Source organism: Oncorhynchus mykiss, chromosome 23 (assembly GCF_057628025.1).
Source record: "Oncorhynchus mykiss isolate SJ-2025 chromosome 23, ASM5762802v1, whole genome shotgun sequence".
Classification (NCBI taxonomy): domain Eukaryota; kingdom Metazoa; phylum Chordata; class Actinopteri; order Salmoniformes; family Salmonidae; genus Oncorhynchus; species Oncorhynchus mykiss.
The window spans coordinates 18322388-18345111 of NC_143044.1; the positions used below are offsets into that span (position 1 = coordinate 18322388).

Consider the following 22724-nt stretch of genomic DNA (forward strand, 5'->3'; position numbering starts at 1 on the left):
ATGGATCCCGCTAAGGTCCAAGCTGTCATTGATTGGCCCGCCCCTAAGTCACGCGTCGAGCTGCAGCGCTTTCTCGGCTTCGCGAACTTCTATCGTCGTTTCATCCGTAATTTCGGTCAGGTGGCAGCTCCTCTCACAGCCCTTACTTCTGTCAAGACGTGCTTTAAGTGGTCCGTTTCCGCCCAGGGAGCTTTTGATCTCCTCAAGAATCGTTTTACATCCGCTCCTATCCTTGTTACACCTGACGTCTCTAGACAGTTCGTTGTCGAGGTTGACGCGTCAGAGGTGGGCGTGGGAGCCATTCTTTCTCAGCGCTCCCTCTCTGACGACAAGGTCCACCCATGCGCGTATTTTTCTCATCGCCTGTCGCCGTCGGAACGTAACTATGATGTGGGAAACCGCGAACTGCTCGCCATCCGGTTAGCCCTAGGCGAATGGCGACAGTGGTTGGAGGGGGCGACCGTTCCTTTTGTCGTTTGGACTGACCATAGGAACCTTGAGTACATCCGTTCTGCCAAACGACTTAATGCGCGTCAGGCGCGTTGGGCGCTGTTTTTCGCTCGTTTCGAGTTCGTGATTTCTTATCGTCCGGGCTCTAAGAACACCAAGCCTGATGCTTTATCTCGTATCTTCAGTTCTTCAGTAGCCTCCACTGACCCCGAGGGGATTCTCCCTGAGGGGCGTGTTGTCGGGTTGACTGTCTGGGGAATTGAGAGGCAGGTAAAGCAAGCGCTCACTCACACTCCGTCGCCGCGCGCTTGTCCTAGGAACCTTCTTTTCGTTCCCGTTCCTACTCGTCTGGCCGTTCTTCAGTGGGCTCACTCTGCCAAGTTAGCCGGCCACCCTGGCGTTCGGGGTACGCTTGCTTCCATTCGCCAGCGTTTTTGGTGGCCCACCCGGGAGCATGACACGCGTCGTTTCGTGGCTGCTTGTTCGGTCTGCGCGCAGACTAAGTCCGGTAACTCCCCTCCTGCCGGCCGTCTCAGGCCGCTTCCCATTCCCTCTCGACCGTGGTCTCACATCGCCTTAGATTTTGTCACCGGACTGCCTTCGTCAGCGGGGAAGACTGTTATTCTTACGGTTGTCGATAGGTTCTCTAAGGCGGCTCATTTCATTCCCCTTGCTAAGCTTCCTTCTGCTAAAGAGACGGCACAAATCATCATCGAGAATGTTTTCAGAATTCATGGCCTTCCGTCAGACGTCGTTTCGGACAGAGGTCCGCAATTCACGTCTCAATTTTGGAGGGAGTTTTGCCGTTTGATTGGGGCTTCCGTCAGTCTCTCTTCCGGCTTTCACCCCCAGTCTAACGGTCAAGCAGAACGGTCAGAACAGTCTTTCTTTTCGCAACCCTGCGTCTTGGTCAGAACAGCTCCCCTGGGCAGAATACGCCCACAACTCGCTTCCTTCGTCTGCGACCGGGCTATCTCCTTTTCAGAGTAGCCTCGGGTACCAGCCTCCGCTGTTCTCATCTCAGTTCGCCGAGTCCAGCGTCCCCTCCGCTCAGGCTTTTGTCCAACGTTGCGAGCGCACCTGGAAGAGGGTCAGGTCTGCACTTTGCCGTTATAGGACGCAGACTGTGAGGGCTGCTAATAAGCGTAGAACTAAGAGTCCTAGATATTGTCGCGGTCAGAGAGTTTGGCTCTCCACTCAGAACCTTCCCCTTAAGACGGCTTCTCGCAAGTTGACCCCGCGGTTCATTGGTCCGTTCCGTATTTCTCGGGTCATTAATCCTGTCGCAGTTCGACTTCTTCTTCCGCGATACCTTCGTCGCGTCCACCCGGTCTTCCATGTCTCCTGTATTAAGCCCGTTCTTCGCGCCCCCGCTCGTCTTCCCCCCCCCCCCCCCCATCCTTGTCGAGGGCGCACCCATCTACAGGGTCCGCAGGATTTTGGACATGCGTCCTCGGGGCCGTGGTCACCAGTACCTCGTTGATTGGGAGGGGTACGGTCCTGAGGAGAGGAGTTGGGTTCCCTCTCGGGACGTGCTGGACCGTGCGCTGATCGAGGATTTCCTCCGTTGCCGCCAGGTTTCCTCCTCGAGTGCGCCAGGAGGCGCTCGGTGAGTGGGGGGGTACTGTCATGTATTGTCATGTTGTGTCTTTCTGTCCTGTCCTTTCACCCTGTCTCCCTCTGCTGGTCGTATTAGGTTACCTTTTCTCCCCCGCTTTCCCCCAGCTGTTCCTTGTCTCCTCTTGACTACCTCGTCACCCCTTCTCCCACCTGTTCCCCTTTTCCCTCTGATTAGTCCCCTATATCTCTCTCTGTTTTTGTTCCTGTCCTTGTCGGATTCTTGTTTGTTGTGTTTCATGCCTGAGCCAGACTATCGTCATGTTTGCTGTAACCTTGTCCTGTCCTGTCGGAATCTGCCGGTCTATCTGAGCCTACCTATGTTTGGTTATTAAAGAAGCTCTGTTTAAGTTAGTTCGCTTTTGGGTCCTCATTCACTCACCGCAACAGAAACGAAATAGAAATCTAAAACAAAATAGATATTTTTTAAATAAAAATGTAATTAAAATAACAACTAGTAAATCAGATCTGAAAATGAACTGAAACTAAACTTAATTAAAAATAATCATCATCTTAAAATGAATAAAAATAAAAGCTAATATTCAAGCATAAAACTCAAATGAGAGGCCTCATTATTGGGTTATCACTAGACTTTGAAGTATAAATGATGTATGATTATCTTTGTCTCTGTGTTTCCGTCTTTCATTTAGTTTACTATATTCTCCTTAATCTGGCTTTCGCTCTTTCTTTCTCTAATCTATTGTCACTCTGCTCCTTAGTCTAAAATACCTTGTTAAAGCGGAACTACTCCAGACTTTAATGAGAATGGATTCTCCTCCTGTTATAGTCCTCTGATTGCCTCGCCATTCCTCCCTCATCCGTGTGTCTAAACACTGCTTACAGGATCTACACTGGGGACGGTCTGTCTATCGTATAAGTCCTCTCTATAGGCTTATCTCAATGGGAGAATGTGTTGAAATAAATTTAGAGGATGAAAAAATGCTTTCAGTGTAAACTTAAACGACCAAAATCAAATAGAAACTATGTAGAAAAGATAATGAACCTATATATTTTTTTTTACAATAGCCTATAATCTTTTGTTGCGTTACAAAGTGGCTTTGAAATAAATTCAGCAGACTCACTCTGTTGGAAATAATAGGGGTTGACATGACTACCCCTTGCTCTGTACCCATACATACAACATCTGTAAGATACTTCAGTCAAGTATTGAATTTCAAGCACAGAATCAACTACAAAAACCAGCGAGTTTTTCGAAATATTTTCCAAAACATGCATATGAATGCAACAAGGCACTAAACTAATTCTTCACAAAATGAATGAACTTTTTGGCCTAAATGCAAATCCTTACATTAGGGACAAATCCAACACATCTTATTCTCTTACCTAATTTAAATAATTACTGCATTGTAACCGTCATCACTGAAGACTCGCTAGTCTATACTGGTGCCAAAATCTCTGCTGCAGTGTGTGCAAACCTGGTCAAGAACTACAAGAAACGTATGATCTCTGTAATTGCAAACAAAGGTTTCTGTACCAAATATTAAGCTCTGCTTTTCTGATGTATCAAATACATATGTCATGCAATAAAATGCAAATGAATTACTTAAAAATCATACAATGTTATTTTCTGGATTTTTGTTTTAGATTATGTCTCTCACAGTTTAAGTGATAAAAATTACAGACCTTTACATGCTTTGTAAGTAGGGAAACCTGCAATATCGGCAGTGTATCAAATACTTGTTCTCCCCACTGTAGATCAAAACAGTGTGAAAAGCCGTTATGCGTACATGGTCTCACTGTGCTCAATTCCAGTGCATAACTCAACAGCTCAGATTAAACAAGGTAGACTCACAGGGTCACAAGTATTGTACTTACAGGTGTACCTTGACAGAACTCATATTTATATTTTAGTTTAGGACTTCCAGTGTTACAGGTTGAACTTTGAGCCAATAGTACCTGCGGTGTGAGAAAGTAGTCTGTACTGCAGTGTGTGAGACAGTGACGTGTGGTAGATAACAACGTAGCCAAGATAAACAAATGATAGCCTTCGATGGCCGCATATTTCATATCATCCGACAAAATGACACACTCAACTCAGTTCACCTCAGCTCAGTCATAGACCGTAGCATCGACAGTTACAACCAATAGGTGGCACTAAAATAACTATATATGTCAACATTTCATCCGAATAGTTTGCAACACAAACTCCGTAGCCTTTCACAATGGATTTACAATTCTTCCAATTCACCGCACAAACATACACACACACACAATAATATTATTATGTTAAATATTATTACGCGCACATGCATAATAAATAATGTTCTAACGAAAGGTCCATATCAACAATCAAAATGATTGAAAATGCAGGTCAAAACATAAAGAAAGTGTCTAATCAAAACTAAATTCTATCTTCATAAATCAAATGCATCAAAGGGATGTTGTCTATTCTCATGTTCATTGAACCCGCAAATTGCAAAGTTAAATGCATTTAGGTCTACCTATCCTTGTAAATGAAGTCCATTCATCGTCCTTCACGGTGAACCTCTCTGTGATCCAAACGATCATAGAAAGTGTCAAACTCTTGTCTCCGGGCATCCACAACTTTCATTAGGTCACTGATACTGTATGTGCACAGCAGAACCCCATTCCATTATTTTATTCTGCATAACACGAAAGAGTGCATCAGTTTATCTGAAAATCTCCCAATAGACCATCAGCCGGAAGACGGTTGATGCCTTTGACAGCCAGATATCATATCCAGAGGCCATCAAGCAGTGTGTCATCCAGAATAATACCAAGTTTGCCTTGAAAATCAAGCTTGGAAAATTATTTGGGGTGCAGTATAGTGTCCATTTGTCAGGTTGTTATTGTTCAGTTCAAGGTATGCGATTACCAAACGATGTAGACACGCCCAAATGTGCAGAGCTTACCCCAGGCTTACCTACACAACATGTTTAGGCAATTTGTGTGCACAAAATATGAAATCGGCTCAATGCAACAAATGAAGCTAGGCAAAGCAGCGAGGCCCATGCTGACCCTGTTCATCAACAGTGACTGGAGTCAGTAACAGGCGTCAACGATTTCAATGGATGGGAATGAAGGCATGCATACTCTGACACCAGTCCTGAGGTTTTGTATGCAGTTTTAGCAAATAGATTTGGAGAATAAAAAACACCAGAATCATTGAGGAAAAAACATTAGATAACAACAAAGATTGACCATTCTTTATATAATTGTGGCTTTTCAAAATAGTTTTTTTTAAATAACGTTTTATTATCACTGGTGTCACCAGCTCATCAGATGGTCAGCAAGAACGGCCCTGGTACAAACAACCTTAAACCAAATGTACTTCAGATATGGGTATTTGTTTTTGTACTGTAGATTATTCATGTGTTGAAGTCACTGTGTTTACAGCAACAGGCCAATGTCTGTTTCTCATATTCGTCATGGAGAAAATCCAGGATCAATTTCTCCACACATTTTAATATCAGTATTTAGTAGGGAAATGGGACTGGAATCAGTTCAGATATCTTGACATGAGTTATCTTTCAGTCCAGCATGAATGATAACTCAGAGGGCTAGAGGTATGAGTTTATGGCAGATCTGCCAAGGTTGAAATACATTAAGTTGTTTTACTTGTCATGACTGGTTAAGAGTTCTTCGTGAGATGGGACCAAAATAATTAGTCCAATAGGAACTTGGTATAGCTTATCTTTAAACGCGATATATTCTTTCCCTTCCTTTACAGCCATTCTGAACATGGACAACACTGTAGTGGACCTTGAGACCTTGCAATCGCTGTATAGCAAGGTAAGTTGTTTGTAATGTATTCATGATTATATGCTATGCTTTTTTGTTGTAAGTGTTTAATGACAAGAACTTTCACTGAGTGAAAATAGTTTTTGGCAGTGTTTATGACATGTGGAATATGAAAGATCAATCAATGGACAAGGAAACATGTCTACATTACCACAAGTCAGGTAAGATACATCAATTACTTGTATGCACAATAATATGAAATCAAATTTTATTAGTTACATGCGCCGGATACAACAGGTAGACCTTACAGTGAAATGCTTACATACGAGCCCCCTAACCAACAATGCAGTTAAAAAAAATATGGATAAGAATAAGAAATAAAAGTGACAAGTAATTAAAGAGCAGCAGTAAAACAACAATAGCGAGACGATATACAGGGGGTGCCGGGAAAGAGTCAATGTGCAGGGGCACCGGTTAGTTGAGGTAATATGTACATGAAGGTAGAGTTATTGAAGTGGCTATGCATAGATATTAACAACAGAGAGTAGCAGCGGTGTAAAAGAGGGGGAGAGGGGTGGGGAGGCAATGCAAATAGTCTGGGTAGCCATTTGATTAGGTGTTCAGCGGTCTTATGGCTTTGGGTAGAAGCTGTTTAGAAGCCTCTAGGACCTAGATTTGGCACTCCAGTGCCGCTTGCCTTGCGGTAGCAGAGAGAACAGTCTATGACTAGGGTGGCTTGTGTCTTTGACAATTTTTAGGGCCTTCCTCTGACACCGCCTGGTATAGAGGTCCTGGATGGCAGGAAGCTTGGCCCCAGTGATGTACTGGGCCATTCGCACTACCCTCTGTAGTGCCTTGCGGTCGGAGGCCGAACAGTTGTCATACCAGGCAGTGATGCAACCATGCTCTCGATGATGCAGCTATAGAATCTTTTGAGGATCTGAGGACCCATGCCAAATATCAACTAGATTTGTAGCTTTTGGATTGAACTTTATATTTCTAATAAGCGGTTAGGTATTAAACAATCATTGTTAAAATGTTTGCTCATGATTCATTATTTTAAGTTTCATGCCATATAAAGTGGGGTCTGAAATTATTGACACCATTTTTGACCCCATTTTTATTTAAAAAAATAATATAATATGTTTCTACACACTTCTACATTAATGTGGATGCTACAATGATTACTGATAGTATTGAATGAATAGTGAATAATAATGAGTGAGAAAATTACAGACACACAAATATTATACCCCCCAAAAATGCTAACCTCCCCTTTATTGTAGTGGTGAGAGGTTAGCATGTCTTGGGGGTATGATATTTGTTCCTCTGTAACTTTGTCACTCATCATTATACACGATTAATTGAGGACTATTACTGAGTACCGCTCTCCATATTTTCAAGCAAAGTGGTGGCGGCATCATGTTATGGGTATACTTGTAATCGTTAAAGAATGGGGAGTTTTTCAGGATAAAATATAAATGGAATGGAGCTAAGCACAGGCAAAATCCTAGAGGAAAACCTGTTTCAGTCGGCTTTCCACCAGACATTGGGAGATTAATTCACCTGTAAGCAGGACAATAATAACCTAAAACACAAGGCTAAATCTACACTGAATTTGCTTACCAAGAAGACATTGAATGTTCCTGAACGGCTGAAAACAACCAATTTGACAGAGCTTGAAGAATTTGAAAAGAATAATGGGCAAATGTTGCACAATCCAAGTGTGGAATGCTCTTAGAGATTTGCCAAGAAAGACTCACAGCTGTAATCACTGCCAAATGTGATTCTAACGTGTTCATTCAGGGGTTAAATACTTATCTAATCAAGATATATAGTGTTTTATTTTCATGTATGTTTTACAAATGCTCAACCTTTTCCTCCGCTTTGACATTACAGAGTATTTTGTGTCGATCGTTGACAAAAAATTATAATTAAATCAATTTTAATCCAATTTTGTAACACAACAAAATGTGGAAAAAGTGACACTGGAAGTCCTAAGTGAACTTTCTGAAGGCACTGTAGGCATCCGTCTTTCGACGCCATACAAGAGCTATATGCTATATGTTCATCTCGCCTGGCCATAGCAACGCTTCCAATCCAAGTGCCATTTAGCAAACTCCAGACATATACATTTGTTGGTTGCTCTCAATAAAGGCTTTCTTCCTGGCATTTGTAGATTTGGTGAACCGAATATGCCACCAGGTTATGTAATTCTCCAACTTTGGCCCTAACATCTTCCTCACTCTGTGTTGGGACAATATACGCATGTGACCAGTACCAGGCAAATTAACCACTGTTCCAGTGGTTTTAAACTTCTTAGTTGTTGCAATAATAGTGGTAAGTGGTATATAGTAATTTCATAGTTGTTGTTTTTTACCCATTGCCTGATTTATGAAGTTCAACAACCATGTGTCTCTCTTCGTGCTTTGCCTTTTCCCATGGTGATGGATGACAAAGGGATTTTAAATGCATGTCACCTCATGAAACAGGAATCCGTGGAAGGCCACAATGCAGTTCCTTAAGATTGCCAACGTGAGTAAGACATTTAAGCGTGTTAACCCTCGCAAGGCTGCCAGCCAGATGGATTCCCAAGCTGCGGCCGTAGAGCATGTGCAGACCAGCTGGCTGGAGTGTTTATTGACATACTCAATCTCTCCCTATCCCAGTCTGTCCCCACTTGCTTCAAGATGTCCAACATTGTTCCTGTACCCAAGAAAGCTAAGGTAACTGAACTAAATTACTATCACTCTGTAGCACTCACTTCTGTCATCATGAAGTGCTTTGAGAGAATAGTTAAGGATGATATCACCTCCACCTTACCCAACACCCTAGACCAACTACAATTTGCATACTGCCCCAACGGATCCATGGATGACGCAATCGCAATTGCACTGCACACTGCCCTATCCCTATGTAAGAATGCTGTTCATCGACTACAGCTCAGCTCAACCCCACCCTGTGCAACTGGATCATGGACTTCTTGAAGGGCCGACCCCAGTCGGTAAAGGTAGGCAACACACCTCCGCTATGCTTATCCTCAACACTGGGGCCTCTCAAGGGAGCATTCTCAGCCCCTATCTGTTAACCCATGACTGTGTGGCCACGAACAACTCCAACTCAATCACCAAGTTTGCAGACGACACATCAGTGGTAGGCCTGATAACCAACAACGTTGAGAAAGCCTACAGGGAGTAGGGGGGAGCCCTGGCGGAGTGGTGCCAGGAAAATAACCTCTACCTCAACGTCAAAAAAAAGAAGGAGCTGATAAGGAGCTGGTAAGGCAATTGCACCATTCGCAACTGCAGGGCTCTCCAGAGGGTGGTGCGGTCAGCCCAATGCATCACCGGGAGCACACTGCCTGCCCTCCAGGACATCTACAGCACATTTACTGGGAACGAGCCTAGTCAAGTTTCAAAACACCACACAGAGGCCTCCAATTATTTTTAAAACAGCTTTATTCGGCTGTTGCTGTGTCTTTTTGTAAACTAAAATATGATATTATATATGTCCAGAAATGAAAAACAAAACAAAGCATTATCATTGTACATTTTACTATAGCCAATGCACAACCTATTCATGTCCCTGCTTTATTAGGATACATTATTTTCAATTATTTTCTTTATACAGCTTTATTCACCTTTTGATGTGTCTTTTGGCAAACACATCCATTAAAATCATCAACAGTTATGGCCCTAGCCCTTCTTGACTCTACACTTAACACCCCCGAATTGCTCAATCTCTTGTCACTCACTGTATTTCTCAAGACAGTCTTGACTTTAGCACAGAAAAACTGCACTCGCATGCTGCAGTGCTCACAGGTAATACAAGTGCAATACTGAAAGGTTTAAACATCTCATGGAACACCTACCTATATGGCTCAAGGAAGACTGTGAGCTCTATTAAACTGGTTGGTGTTTCCAAGCCACTAGTTTGCTTCCTATCAAGATTTCAGTGAAGCTGTGCGAGCTCATATTCTAGATCCTCAGTGCTGCAGTTGTATTGTGAGGCAAATAGAAACACTACATTACATGCTTGTATCCCTTGCATTTTGACACAATTTTGTTCAGAAAATCTTCTCTTCACCTCAGAGAGAAGCACATCAACAATTGGAATGAATGAACCTGCCCGAAATGACTATTTTTCTGTGATGACCTGTCTTTGAACTACTGGAGTAGAAATGTAGTACCCTACAAGCATAGAGCTTGGCAAGGGTCACAGTATCAGTCGTGCTCATATTGAGTTGTGGGGGACTGTCAAATATCTGACAGATGTTTTATATCACCAAAAACATTGGTGAATGTAACAAGGAGGCCAACAAACTGTAGATCTATTTGGGCTAATAGACCTCTTGCCTCTACAGCTCTGTCACCATTCTCTCTTCAGATATTTCTTTCAGTAGAAGTATGATGGCTGGCAGTCTGTCCCTCACTGTCTTGCAAGCATTGTACCTACATGCCCACCGTGTCTCCATCAGCCTTTGTAACTCTTTCTGGGCTCGCTGAAACATCTCCCTTTGTACCTCTAGCCACCTTTGGTGCACATATGACCATGACACAACGACATAGAGTTTCTGCAAAAGAGAAAATAAACAATAGGCTCCGGGGATGCATTTCACACTGTCAACTAATACTACATTTAAGCAATGTGCATTCCAGTGAACATAAAAAGCTAATTGGGCCTCTGATTTCATGTGTGCTTGCACACCTGTGTTCTTTCCACTCATGACAAATGCACCATGATATGTTTGCCCTACTAGGTGGTTTCTGTAGTCAAGGCTTCTGCAGTATTTGTACAATGTTCTGTGCTGCAGCATCCAGGCGCTCTGCTGCTTCAAAGGTGAGGAAACTTTGAAATATTGACCCATTGTAATAGTATCGAATTACAAAGGACATCTGTTCCTTCTTGCTAATGTCTTTGGTCTCGTCGACCATAACGCTGAAAGCCTCACTTTGTGCAACTTCACAATTGATTGAGGTGTGGATCATTTCAGCCAGGCAATCAACTATTTTGTTTTGTGTACTATGCCCAAGGTATGTTGCATTTCTTTGACTTGTTGTTTTCTTTAGAATGTGTGATCATGCTTGGCTAGCAGTTCCATAATTGAGAGGAAATGTCCTTTATTCTGACCTTCCGTTTCTTCATGTGGTCTCTGTGCAATGTTTTGTGTAGCTGTGAGGAGCAGGGTTTCTCCAACAGTTTTAATGTACTCTCTATTTTCCCTCACAAATGTATTATATTCTGTATTTAAGGAGGCTGAGAGAGAGCATTTGCTTGCAGTTGACTTTTCATATTCTGCCCATGCTAACATAGCATTATTATGTGATTCTGATTTAGCATGGCTTACAAATCCCCCATCTTTGTAAGTTGCTTTTTTTCCAAATGTTTTAACCCCTCTTCAGGTGTAAACACTGAATCACCTGAGGAGGGGAGAATAAAGTGACTGCAGGCATATCAGTAGGCAGAGTCTTTACTCTGAGACTGAGAGTATTCCAGCCATTTATGCGTACTGTACCACTCTTTCATGAATCACCTTCTTCTATCCCCCTGAAGACGGGACCCCTCTGTTCTTGACTGGGATATATCTAGGATGAAACAAGAGGCAAAATCAGTTATTTTAAAATAATAAAAGTAATAATAATAATAACATGAGTAGCTAGCCCCTCTCCATAGTAATTACCCATTACATTTGTAATATCAGCCTATAGACAATTCTATTCAGACTATTCAAACTCAACTACCAATAAACATGAATCAGAAGGCTTTATGTGATTGTGTCATGACTCATAAATCAATGTAGACACACTATAACCATACATTTATCCAGATAATGTTACTCTCTAGCCATCCATTTCATTATCAGGGTCACTGTCACACCGTCCTAACTTCACCTGCTAGTCCAGGAACGGGTTGAATAGCTCTAGTTGAGTCCTGCCTCGCTTGGTTGTCAACCTCTGTGACTGTTGTTGCTCTCTGTTCCACACGTTCGTGCCATGCTGCTGTCTGTTGTTCTTCACTGTGCTCTGTCACTGATGCTGCCTGTGCCTGTTCGTCGCTGTCATGTTCTGCCTCTGTTCTGTCACACTCTCTCACTGCCTCTGCCTGTTCATTGGCTTGCTCAATGACGTTATCATCATCGTCGACTGCATCCTCTCTAACGTCCTCTTCTCTGCTGCTGGTCCCCTGTCGGCTGCGTCTCCACTGTACTACTTTTCTTCTTAAAGAAAGAAGAGATATCCGTGGACGTTCTCTTCATTGTCTGACAATTGACATAGCTACAGTGACTAATCGTAGCTAGTAAGCTAATGCTATACCAGCTCATAACGTCAGCTAGCTAGATGCTCTGGCAGTCCTAAGTTCATCAAGTGGTTTGAAAATCGTTCAAGAAAGCTACGATAACTTTAACTATAGTTAGCTACCACTCTCTGTGCTGCAGAGTAACCTTAAGACATAAACTAGCTAGCTAGCCAACCCCCCCCCCCCCTCCAATCCTTGTTTAATTAGGCCCAAGATGGCTTCGAGGGCGTTATCACTTTTATACAACGGTTTACCAACATATTCAAATTGTGATTGACATATATTCACTTTGTTTTTTAAATGAACACTCTTGACATTCTCTCAACCAACTTAACCTGGAATGCTTTTCCAAAAGTCTTGAAGGAATTACCAAATATGCTGAGCACCTTGCTGGCTGCTTTTCCTTCCTCCTGCGGTCCAACTCATTTCAAACCATCTCAATTGGGTTGAGGTCAGGTGATTGTGGAGGCCAGGTCATCTGATACAACACTCCATCACTCTCCTTCTTGGTCAAATATTCCTTCCACAGCCTGGAGGTGTGTTGGGTCATTGTAGTAGTGTTTTCTGTGCAGCAATTTGATCATGAAGGCCTGATTCACGTAGTCTCCTCTGAATGATGTTGAGATGTGTCTGTTACTTGAACTCTGTGAAGCATTTATTTGGGCCACAACTTCTGAAACTGGTACCTCTAATGAACTTATCCTCTGCTGCAGAGGTAACTCTGGGTTTTCCTTTCCTGTGCCGGTCCTCATGAGAGCCAGTTTCACCATAGTGCTTGATGATTTTTGTGACTGCAATTGAAGAAACTTTCAAAGTTCCTGATATTTCCAGATTGAATGACCTTTGAATCCCAGAACTGACAACGTAAAAATCTGTCGTTCTGCCCCTGAGCAAGGCAGTTAACTCACTGTTCCCCGGGCGCCAAAGAGGTGGATGTTGATTATGGCAGCTCCCCGCACCTCTCTGATTCAGAGGGGTTAGGTTAATTGCGGAAGACACATTGAATTGACATGAATCACATTGACATGAAAGCATTCAGTTGTACAATTGACTAGGTATCCCCCTTTCCCTTTCCCTTTCATGTCTTAAAGTAATAATGGACTGTCATTTCTCTTTGCTTATTGGAGCTGTTCTTCCCATAATATGGACTTTATGGTCTTTTACCAAATAGGGCTATCTTCTGTATACCACCCCTACCTTGTCACAACACAACTTATTGTCTCAAACGCATTAAGATGGAAAGAAATTCCACAAATACATTTTTATCAAGGCACACCTGTTAATTGAAATGCATTCCAGGTGACTACCTCATGAAGCTGGTTGAGAGAATGCCAAGAGTGTGCAAAGCGGTCATCAAGGCAACGGGTGGTTAATTTGAAGAATCTTAAATATAAAATATATTTTGATTTGTTTATCATTTTTGTTATTTGTTATTTCATAATTTCGATGTCTTCACTATTATTCTACAATGTATAAAATAGTAAAAACATAGAAAAACACTGGAATTAGTGGGTGTGTCCAAACTTTTGACTGGTACTGTATATATAAATATATTTCAGACTCTGACATTGCTCGATCTGATATTTTTGGAAGTTATGTGTATTGTTTTGTTTTGTTCGGTATTACTGCCCTGTTGGAGACAGAAACATAAGCCTTTCTCTGCACCTGCGATAACATCTACAAACTATTTGTACACAACCAATCAAAATTGAATTATTGTAATTGATTCATTAAAAAAGTTGAATGTTAATGCAGATTGTATTTTGTTTGTTTTTATTTTGAGGAATCTTTAAGGGTGCCAATCACTTTGACATGTATCTTTCATTGAGAAAATAAATATTACTTCTTAATCTCATGGGGCGGCAGGTAGCCTAGTGGTTAGAGCATTAAGCCAGTAACCAAAAGGTTGCTAGATTGAATCCCTGAGCTGAGAAGGTAAAAATCTGTCTATCTGCCCCTGAACAAGGCAGGTTGTTCCTCCAACCTACAAGGTTGTTCCTACAGTAGGCTATCATTGTAAGTAAGAATTTGTTCTTAACTGACTTGCCTAGTTAAATATAAAATATCTTCAAATTAACCACCTGTTGCCTTGATGACCGCTTTGCGCACTCTTGGCAAAAAATATTTTTCTGAGTACAATATAATAATATTTTTTGGGGAGCATACAATATAGCTCAGTATTTGTATGATTTATTTTATTTAAAAAATTATTCTCATCTTTATCAAGGAAGCCAATAATTTTAGACCTGACTGTAGTTACAGGAAGCTATGGTTTTATTATATAATGAAATATGTAATAGTCAAGCCCCAGTACTAGCAACTAGTTGAAAATCAGTCAGTAATTTCTTTTATTTTATTTGGACTACAAAACAGAACAACAATTCCCATAAATGAAGTGGTCCTTCCTTGGAACATATAGAAAGGTGGCATTTTAATAACAGTCTTTTAATCTTTAGTTATTAACAGTTTAAGGAATTTGTTCTGGTTGTCAGTTCCACAGCGTCTGCTCTGAACATTACTCTGTATCTGGAGTTCATGTTCCATCGAGTCCACTTGAAAGGCCAACTAAAGAAAATGTGCATTAAATACCAAAACAAACATGGAAACCACAAGCCCTACTGGTATGTGTGATGTTTGGCCACAGAGTCAGTCCGAGTGTACAGTATGTCTGCTGGAAGGAGATATACAGTACTATTTCTCGAGTAAACATCTATTTAAGCAATAAGGCATGAGGGTGTGTGGTATATGGCCAATATACCACGGCAAGGGGCTGTACTTATACACAGTGCGGAGTGCCCGGATACAGCCATTAGCCGTGGTATATTGGCCATATACCACAAACCCCCGAGGTGCATTAATGCTATTATAAACTGGTTACCAATGTAATTAGAGCAATAAAAATCAACGTTTTGTCATACATGTGGTATAGAGTTTAAAGGAAGAACCTCGGTCTGATATATCACAACTGTCAGCCAATCAGAATTCAGGGCTCAAACCACCCAGGGTATGGGTTGAAAGGTGTTGTCTCCACTCTTATAAGACATACATCATCATACATGGGGAGTAGAGACATATTATATCTTGGATTTTAATGTATCCCTCTCCAATGTTATAATGGGCACTTTTAGTAAGTACAATGAGATAACGGGATAATGTTATAAAGTTTGTTATTATTTAAACGCTTTAGAAAAAGACTCCCTAGTACACCCTGCTGGTTGTGAAGGTTCCAATAGCTACAGCCAAGCATTGTCATCAAAAGCCCTGCATGACATTAATCCTGTCTCTTTCAGCAGAACATTCAGAGCCCGATGCATTGTTATGTCAATAAAGAGAAGAGCATGAAAAGGGGCATGTTTTTTACATTTCAACCGTGATACAGTTTTAAGACGCTATGACATTCCTGAGAAGCTTTTGGCTGGACAACACAAGAGGCCCGTCCTTTGACTGCTAGAGCCACATTAATAATATTGATCATGTTCAAATTACTGTGACTTGAGACATGGTGTATTTTTTAGGAAATGTGTCACAACAGAGGATCAAAAAGAGTCTTTTAGCTGCTTAACCCATCCTCATCTCTCGCACCCCGCTCCCCACGCCCTTCTCTCTCCTGCCTGAGGCTATGTTATTGAGTTGTGGAGCCAAATTGTTTCTATTTTGTATTGTGAGACTCCATCCTGTCTCCCAGTCTCTAAACCCTAACCACAGTTGGCAGCGTAGCCACCCTGACTTAGGAATGGTGGGTTCTAATGGTTACACCCTCACAGTTCTAGAACACACACACAAACATAGAGCCATGGAGGAGTTCACTCCTCACTTCACAGGAAGAAATGGAGTCACCCTGTCTGTGGGCTCGTACAATAAAACCACTTCTGCTCTCACAACACAAACCCACAGGCAGGAAGGGGTCACTGTGAGGTACCCGTCCCCGCAAATATCAGGAGTCGGAACCTTCTGACACGACTCTTAGAAGTTCAGGGAACCACTCCCAACACCACATCACTTTGCACATGATAAGCAACAACATGACAAACCACAACAGTTACACTCATGAAATATACTCATAGGCTGTGACTGCAGAGGTTGAGGGACATTATAACAACACTGTCACTTTGTATGGATAAACACAGAATTGATGACAGTGACATACAGCACCAGTCAAAAGATTGGACACAGCTACTCATTCAAGGGTTTTTCTTTATTTTACTATTTTCTACATTGTAGTATAATAGTGAATACATCATAACTTTTAAATAACACATATGGAATCATGTAGTAACCAAAAAAAAGTGTTAAACAAATCAAAATATATTTTATATCTGAGATTCTTCAAAGTAGCCACCCTTTGCCTTGATGACAGCTTTGCACGCTCTTGGCTAATGCACGCTCAAGGCTAATGGTGGCTACTTTGAAGAATCAAAAATATATATTTTTTGTTACTATATGATTCCATATCTGTTATTTCATAGTTTTGATGTCTTCACTATTATTCTACAATGTAGAAAATAGTTTTTTTTTTAAATAAGAAAAACTATTGAATGAGTAGGTGTGTCCAAACTTTTGACTGGTACTGTATTTCAGTGGTACAACAATAGCACCTCAGGCTACGTTCTCATAAAAGTCATTCATCAGAAAACAACATTGACTTGAAGTTTAGCGCCATACATGGGAAGTTAAGAAAAAAACTGTTGACCAGAAATGTGGGGACTGCGGTGACATGTGTCTTTCATGTTGTCAGAGCCAAAGACAAATGCACCAATTGACAGATCTCACCATCATATCTTCTTGTCCCCAAATTACTGCTCACATTGGTACGCCCACACGTTGAAAAAGGATATGTTTTGTGTTAGATGTATTTAAACATGTCGTAAACCAGAACCAGAGCTTGCCCTCGCGGACCCAAGGCTGAGTGTGTTGAATACTAATTTGCTCGGTGTTTGATGCCCATATTTGATGTGCTGCTGCTGAGTTATGCCTGGGCCAGACCCTGGAGTCAACGTCGGCTCCCCTAACCTGCTTCTCAGACGAACCGGAACTCATGAGAGACATACAGAGTTTACATTTCTCTTTGTCGGACGTTTTGTGGTTTTGCCAGCCTGCACCAGGTCTGTCAACCTCTATTGTCTTTGTCTTTGTGAAAAGAGTGGGCATCTCTGGCCTGGTTAATTTTGTATAAAACTGTGGTTTTGTGTCTGGAAAGTGGAAAACATGTTGGAAATCGAAAAATTACTGTAGGTTTCACCCTATAGTGTTTATAAAGTATCTACAATGGCTGTATTTGCCTATATTTAGTTCCCCTGAAAGTGAAGGAACAGAGTTTGTTTGCATGTATGGTATATCTCAAGTACAGGGTATATTTTGAGTGCCACTTACTGTTTACCCAATATCACACTCCTTACTTATTTAAGAGAATCCAGCAAGATGAGATGGAGAAGATTGAGAAGCACATCAAATCATCCAAAGGCAAGAACGACGCAAAGCCATTGGACAAGCCTGAACAGTAAGAGCAAATCTTTCCTCTGTGCCAAGTCTGTCCTGTTTCTGTTTCTCGCTCAATTGCTGGTGATAGGAAAGGTCAGGAAAATGGCAATTTCTAAATGGGCCCTGTTGAAGTATTTTAACACTATAATTTTGTTCTTCTCTTTCCTATTTTCTAAGGTTTCTCTTCCAGTTGTCCCAAATCCCCAATTTCTCAGGAAGGGTCTTTGGCATCCTCTTTCAATCAACCTTTGTTGAATGTATCTCCTCCATCATCTGGAAAGTAGAAATCTTCAGAGAGTGTGTACAGTAAGTCTCCTCTTCTCTACATCGAGAGTGTTGAGTACATAAGGAATGAGAGCCATTTTCTCTGCAGATGGCAAATATACAGTATGCCTCATTGATACTAGAGGCACTGAACTGAACTATCTCTCTCTTCTTCTGTTTGTGTTTACACCTCTGTCTCCTCATTCTCTTTCCAATTCTCTTTTTTATTCTCCATATTTTTTCGCTCCCTCTTCTCTACCCCTCTCTTATATATTCTGTCCCTCATTTCTCTACATCTTTCTCCTTTCCTTTCTCCTTCTATTCTCTTCCTTCTCTCCCTCCCCTTCCTCTACCTCCATGTCTTTCCCCATGCTGTCTATTAGACTCTGCAGAGTGATCAGTGTGTGTTGCAGGTGCTAGGCCTCATCTTAGCTTTTGGGAACTTCATGAACGGAGGGAACCGATCGCGTGGGCAGGCTGACGGATTCACTCTGGACATCCTGCCAAAACTCAAGGACATCAAGAGCAGTGTGAGTGTGTGTTGAGCTCTGACCGTAACTGCCCTATTATGGTGCTTAGGCAATTATTTGCCCCCAAATGAGTGAGTGACTGACTGTTTATTAGATTTTAGTGTATGATCAGTGCTGTCATGTAAGAACACAGTGCTCAGTTTTTACGGTATTGGAATCCTAGAGAGATGCCCATAAAGAACATAAGACACGTTACCAGCTCTAAGTTATGACATTCTCCCCAGCAGAGATTTCACTCGTGTTTGATCCATTGCTTTGAGGTGATGAACTTTTAAGTCCTCTTTAGATATGTTCTACATACCAATCGAAACATTCTGCTCTAAAATGATTAGATTAATGACAAAAAGTAAATTATGGTTTATTTATTTGGATCCTTTGCCCCCCTCTCTCTTCCAGGATAACTGTCTTTGTCTTTTGTCATACATCGTTGCTTACTATCTAAGGAACTTTGATGAGGTATGTTTTGGTTCCTGTTTATTTGAATCCCTTTCTGATTTACTTAGATATCTATCCAACCACCTTTTCATCTTCTCTCTCGCCCGAGGATAGAATGGCTTTTCTTATCAAATTATTTATTTTCCTTTTCCTCATTTGCAAAAGAAATGAATGTCTCCTTCCCAGTTCGCCTGGACCTGTAGTACGTTAGCTTCCACAGGATCCAAAGGAGGCCTATTGTAAATAATTAGGTTAGCCAGATGAGATGAACTCAGCCAAAAGTACATTGCCAAAATCAACATACACAACGTGGTTCTCGGCTCCTAATGGCTCCCTAGTAATACTGATGGACATGACGAACATACGCTTTGATTACAATGGCTCCACTCTAGCTGATGGCCATTACCACCATGCAACATTATCTTACTGGAAATGTTTGGACTACTGATAAGAATGGCAGCGACATCCATCCCAATCTTACCTGAGATGTATGTATCTTTGATGATGATTGCCTTTGACTGTGTGTGTGCGTGTGTGCGTGTGTGCGTGTGTGTGTGTGTGTGTGTGTGTGTGTGTGTGTGTGTGTGTGTGCGTGCGTGCGTGCGTGCGTGCGTGCGTGCATGCGTGCGTGCTCAGGATGCCAGTAGAGAGACCTGTGTCTACCCTCTCCCTGAACCCCAGGACCTCTTCTAGGCCTCTCAAATGAAGTTTGACGACTTTCAGAGAGACCTACGCAAGCTAAGGAAAGATCTTAATGGTGAGACTGACTCCCACAAATATATTCTGGTCCATTTGTAGCTCTATTTATAATCCTTGAGCTATATATGTTGAACGGTAGGTAGTAAACCTGAATCAACGTTGATTATGACAGGTGTCACATCATGTTTATGATACCGTTGTGTAGGATTTATGAAAGTATTACTTATTTTAAATGCATTCCTGTATCTCTATAACGGAAAATTCTTCAAAGTTTGCCGAGACATAGTGATGTTTTGATCACAAAACAGGGTCAACAGATAGCATCTGTTTGTCATACAAACCCCCAAACTAGAACCAGATGGAGAGTCCGGAGTAGGCTCCTCCAGAATCTGCTAGGCGCCCTTTTACTGTCCTCACAACACAGAGCTCCAAAAAAAATGAAGGTTCAGGGTGCTTCTTCTACCTGTGCTCCAGCTCATGTCCCTCAGAGTGAGTCAAGGGCCTGGAGAGGCCGCCTTATTCATGCAGCACCCGCATACGCACATTACAAACCATAAGATCTGAAGGTCCCATAATAAAAGCCATCAGTGTACTGTATGGGTAGCAATAATGTTTGACTGCCATCTAGTTGAACAAGAACAGAATATTTTTTTGTAAGTCTGTGTATCCTTTTCATAATACTTCAAACCAAATACTAGGTCACTTCGCATATAATATGAGTCCAGGTAGCACTTATAAACATGTTAGAGGTTTACAGGGAATTACCTCGATCAGACTAGGGTTAGGCTGAAAGTCTTTCAAGTTTTTTCCCCAGGGTAACATGAGTCAAATAGTAGGAATTAGGGAACAACAAAAATCCATGATGAAGTGTGGAAATCAGATGAAACATTTAAAGCCAAGTTCACGGTTAAACAAATTCCCTATGAGACCGATTGAATGACTGAATGGGGAAACACGTACATTCATTACTCAGTTCTAACTCATTAACACATTATAGGGGTCAGGTGGGGAAACATTAATGCTAACGGAGTACAACTTTTTGTATGTGTCGATCAAGAATAATCACCCAAATCTCCTCTGTTCTCTATCACGTATCTTACCGTTAAACCAATCAAGGCTTGTATTTTGCCAACTATGTTTTTTACTGCATTGCAATCAATCTTGTGAAGCATCTCATTATTTGTAGTGCGTGAAGATCGAGTTGACCAGGTCCATTGGGATACTGACTTGCTTGCTCATTCCCAATAGCAGAGGCAGGTTGACATTTATTGTCATGAATCTTGTCCTGGAGGCAGAAATTAGTGATTTCTCCTTAGATAGCAAGCTGCCAAAAAATAGCTTAATTTAAGGTTAATCATTAGGGTTAGCAGTGTGGTTAGGGTTAAAGTTAGGTTTAAAATCAAATTGTATGACTTTGCGCCCGTACCAGCCAGTGACCATTCTGCAGAGCTGCCTCCAGAACAAGATTCATGACGAAATACACTAACCTACATGGCAGAGTACCATGATGGCGCACATAAATGCTTCATCACAAACTGTATAGGGTTCACTTTACAGGGACCAGCTGAGTGCTGTAACAGATGTGGGCTTCAATGACAGTTGCCTGGGGGTTAGGTTGAGTAGGCATCCCATAGCAGTGGGCTGGGATGGCCCTCAGGACAACAGCTAGCTAACTACCTCCACAGAGGGGGCCATGTGGTCAAACAATTAGCTTCGGGAACTCTAACATGCACTTTTTGGATTCATCATGGGCGCTGATGGACCATGACTCTGGAGTGCTCCAAGGGATGCTTAAGGGGTCTGCAGGTTCCAAGGACATCACTCATTGTTTGGAGAAAAGTAGTAGGGTGAATGGGAATGCATCATGACTGGTTAGCTTAGCCCGTTCCATTATGTTTGGTAGTTAGCTCTAATTACATAAACAGGTAGAATGTAATACTGCAATGTCAAAAATGGTCTTATGATTTACAAGCTCATTCTTTGTTGGACAGAAAAACTCATCAAAACATGTTTTTCTTTCTTCCTCCTCCACTCCAGTATGCTCGGCCGAGACAGAGATGGTCAACCAGGTCTCTTCTGGAGAGCACTTGCAACCCTTTAAGGAGAAGATAGAGGCATTTCTGAGTGAAGGTGTCCCACTTGTGGTTACTTTACAAATGACTCAATCACTGAGGCCATTTGGGGTTGTGGGTGAGGCAAATGGACCATTGATCATTGACAAGGGAAGCCATTTTGGTTTTTCAACTGAGAGTCAAGCTTCAAGATGGGTCATTGATCCCCCTTATCCTTGGTTAGCTAAACTATAGCTGCCCCAAAGACGAAGGCCAATGACTAATGGCTCAGATATCTCCCTGGATTATGTTCAGTGTCAGAATACCTGAAATGAGGAAGCCATCTTGGCACTGTATATAGAATAGAACGTAGAGATGGGCCATTGATCATCATGCTAACCCTTGGTTAGACTACACTGCATCTGTCCAGCCAAGACTGATGTCTCAGTTGCTCTCCTGGTTAATGTACAGTGTTTGGAAGGAAGATGTGTACAGACCATCATTCAACGCAGTTTCCATGGGGACCTCTGCTTATCCCAGGCTGTATTGAATAACTCAAGGCTATTGTTTCAACTTTTTCCATCTGTTATGATAGATTGCAGCAGCACTTGGTAGTTGAGCCTTTGACCTCTGTCTGAAAGATATTTCAAGAGCAGACCTACATTTGAGTCATTTAGCAGACGCTCTTATCGAGAGTGACTTACATTAGTGAATTCATCATTAGACAACAATGTTTCACAATCCTAGAAAGTACATTTTCCCTCAACAAAGTAGTTATCTGCAAAGTCAGTGCTAGTAGGAAAAGGTGGCAGAATGGAGTGCTCGGGTTGGGGTATAGGGTTTGAACATATCCTAAAGGTAGGGAAGGGCAGTTCCCCTTGTTGCTCCGTAGGCAAGCACCAAGGTATTGAAGATTATGTGAGCTTCGACTGGAAGCCAGTGTAGTGTGCGGAGGAGCAAGGTAGCATAGGAGAACTTGGGAAGGTTGAACACCAGGCGTGCTGTGGCGTACTGGATAAGTTGCAGGGGTTTTGATGGCACAAGCGGGGAGTCCAGCCAACAGAGTTGCAGTAGTCTAGACGGGATATGACAAGTGCATGGATTAGTACCTGTGGCGCTTCTTGTGTGAGGAAAGGTCATACTCTACGGATGTCAATGCTTTGATGTTTGCAGAGAATGA

General features: G+C 42.0%; 1 pseudogene; it reads left to right on the forward strand.

The window, feature by feature from the left end:
- LOC110503097 (uncharacterized) overlaps positions 1-22724 on the forward strand; it is a 61539-nt pseudogene that overhangs the window by 29558 nt on the left and 9257 nt on the right.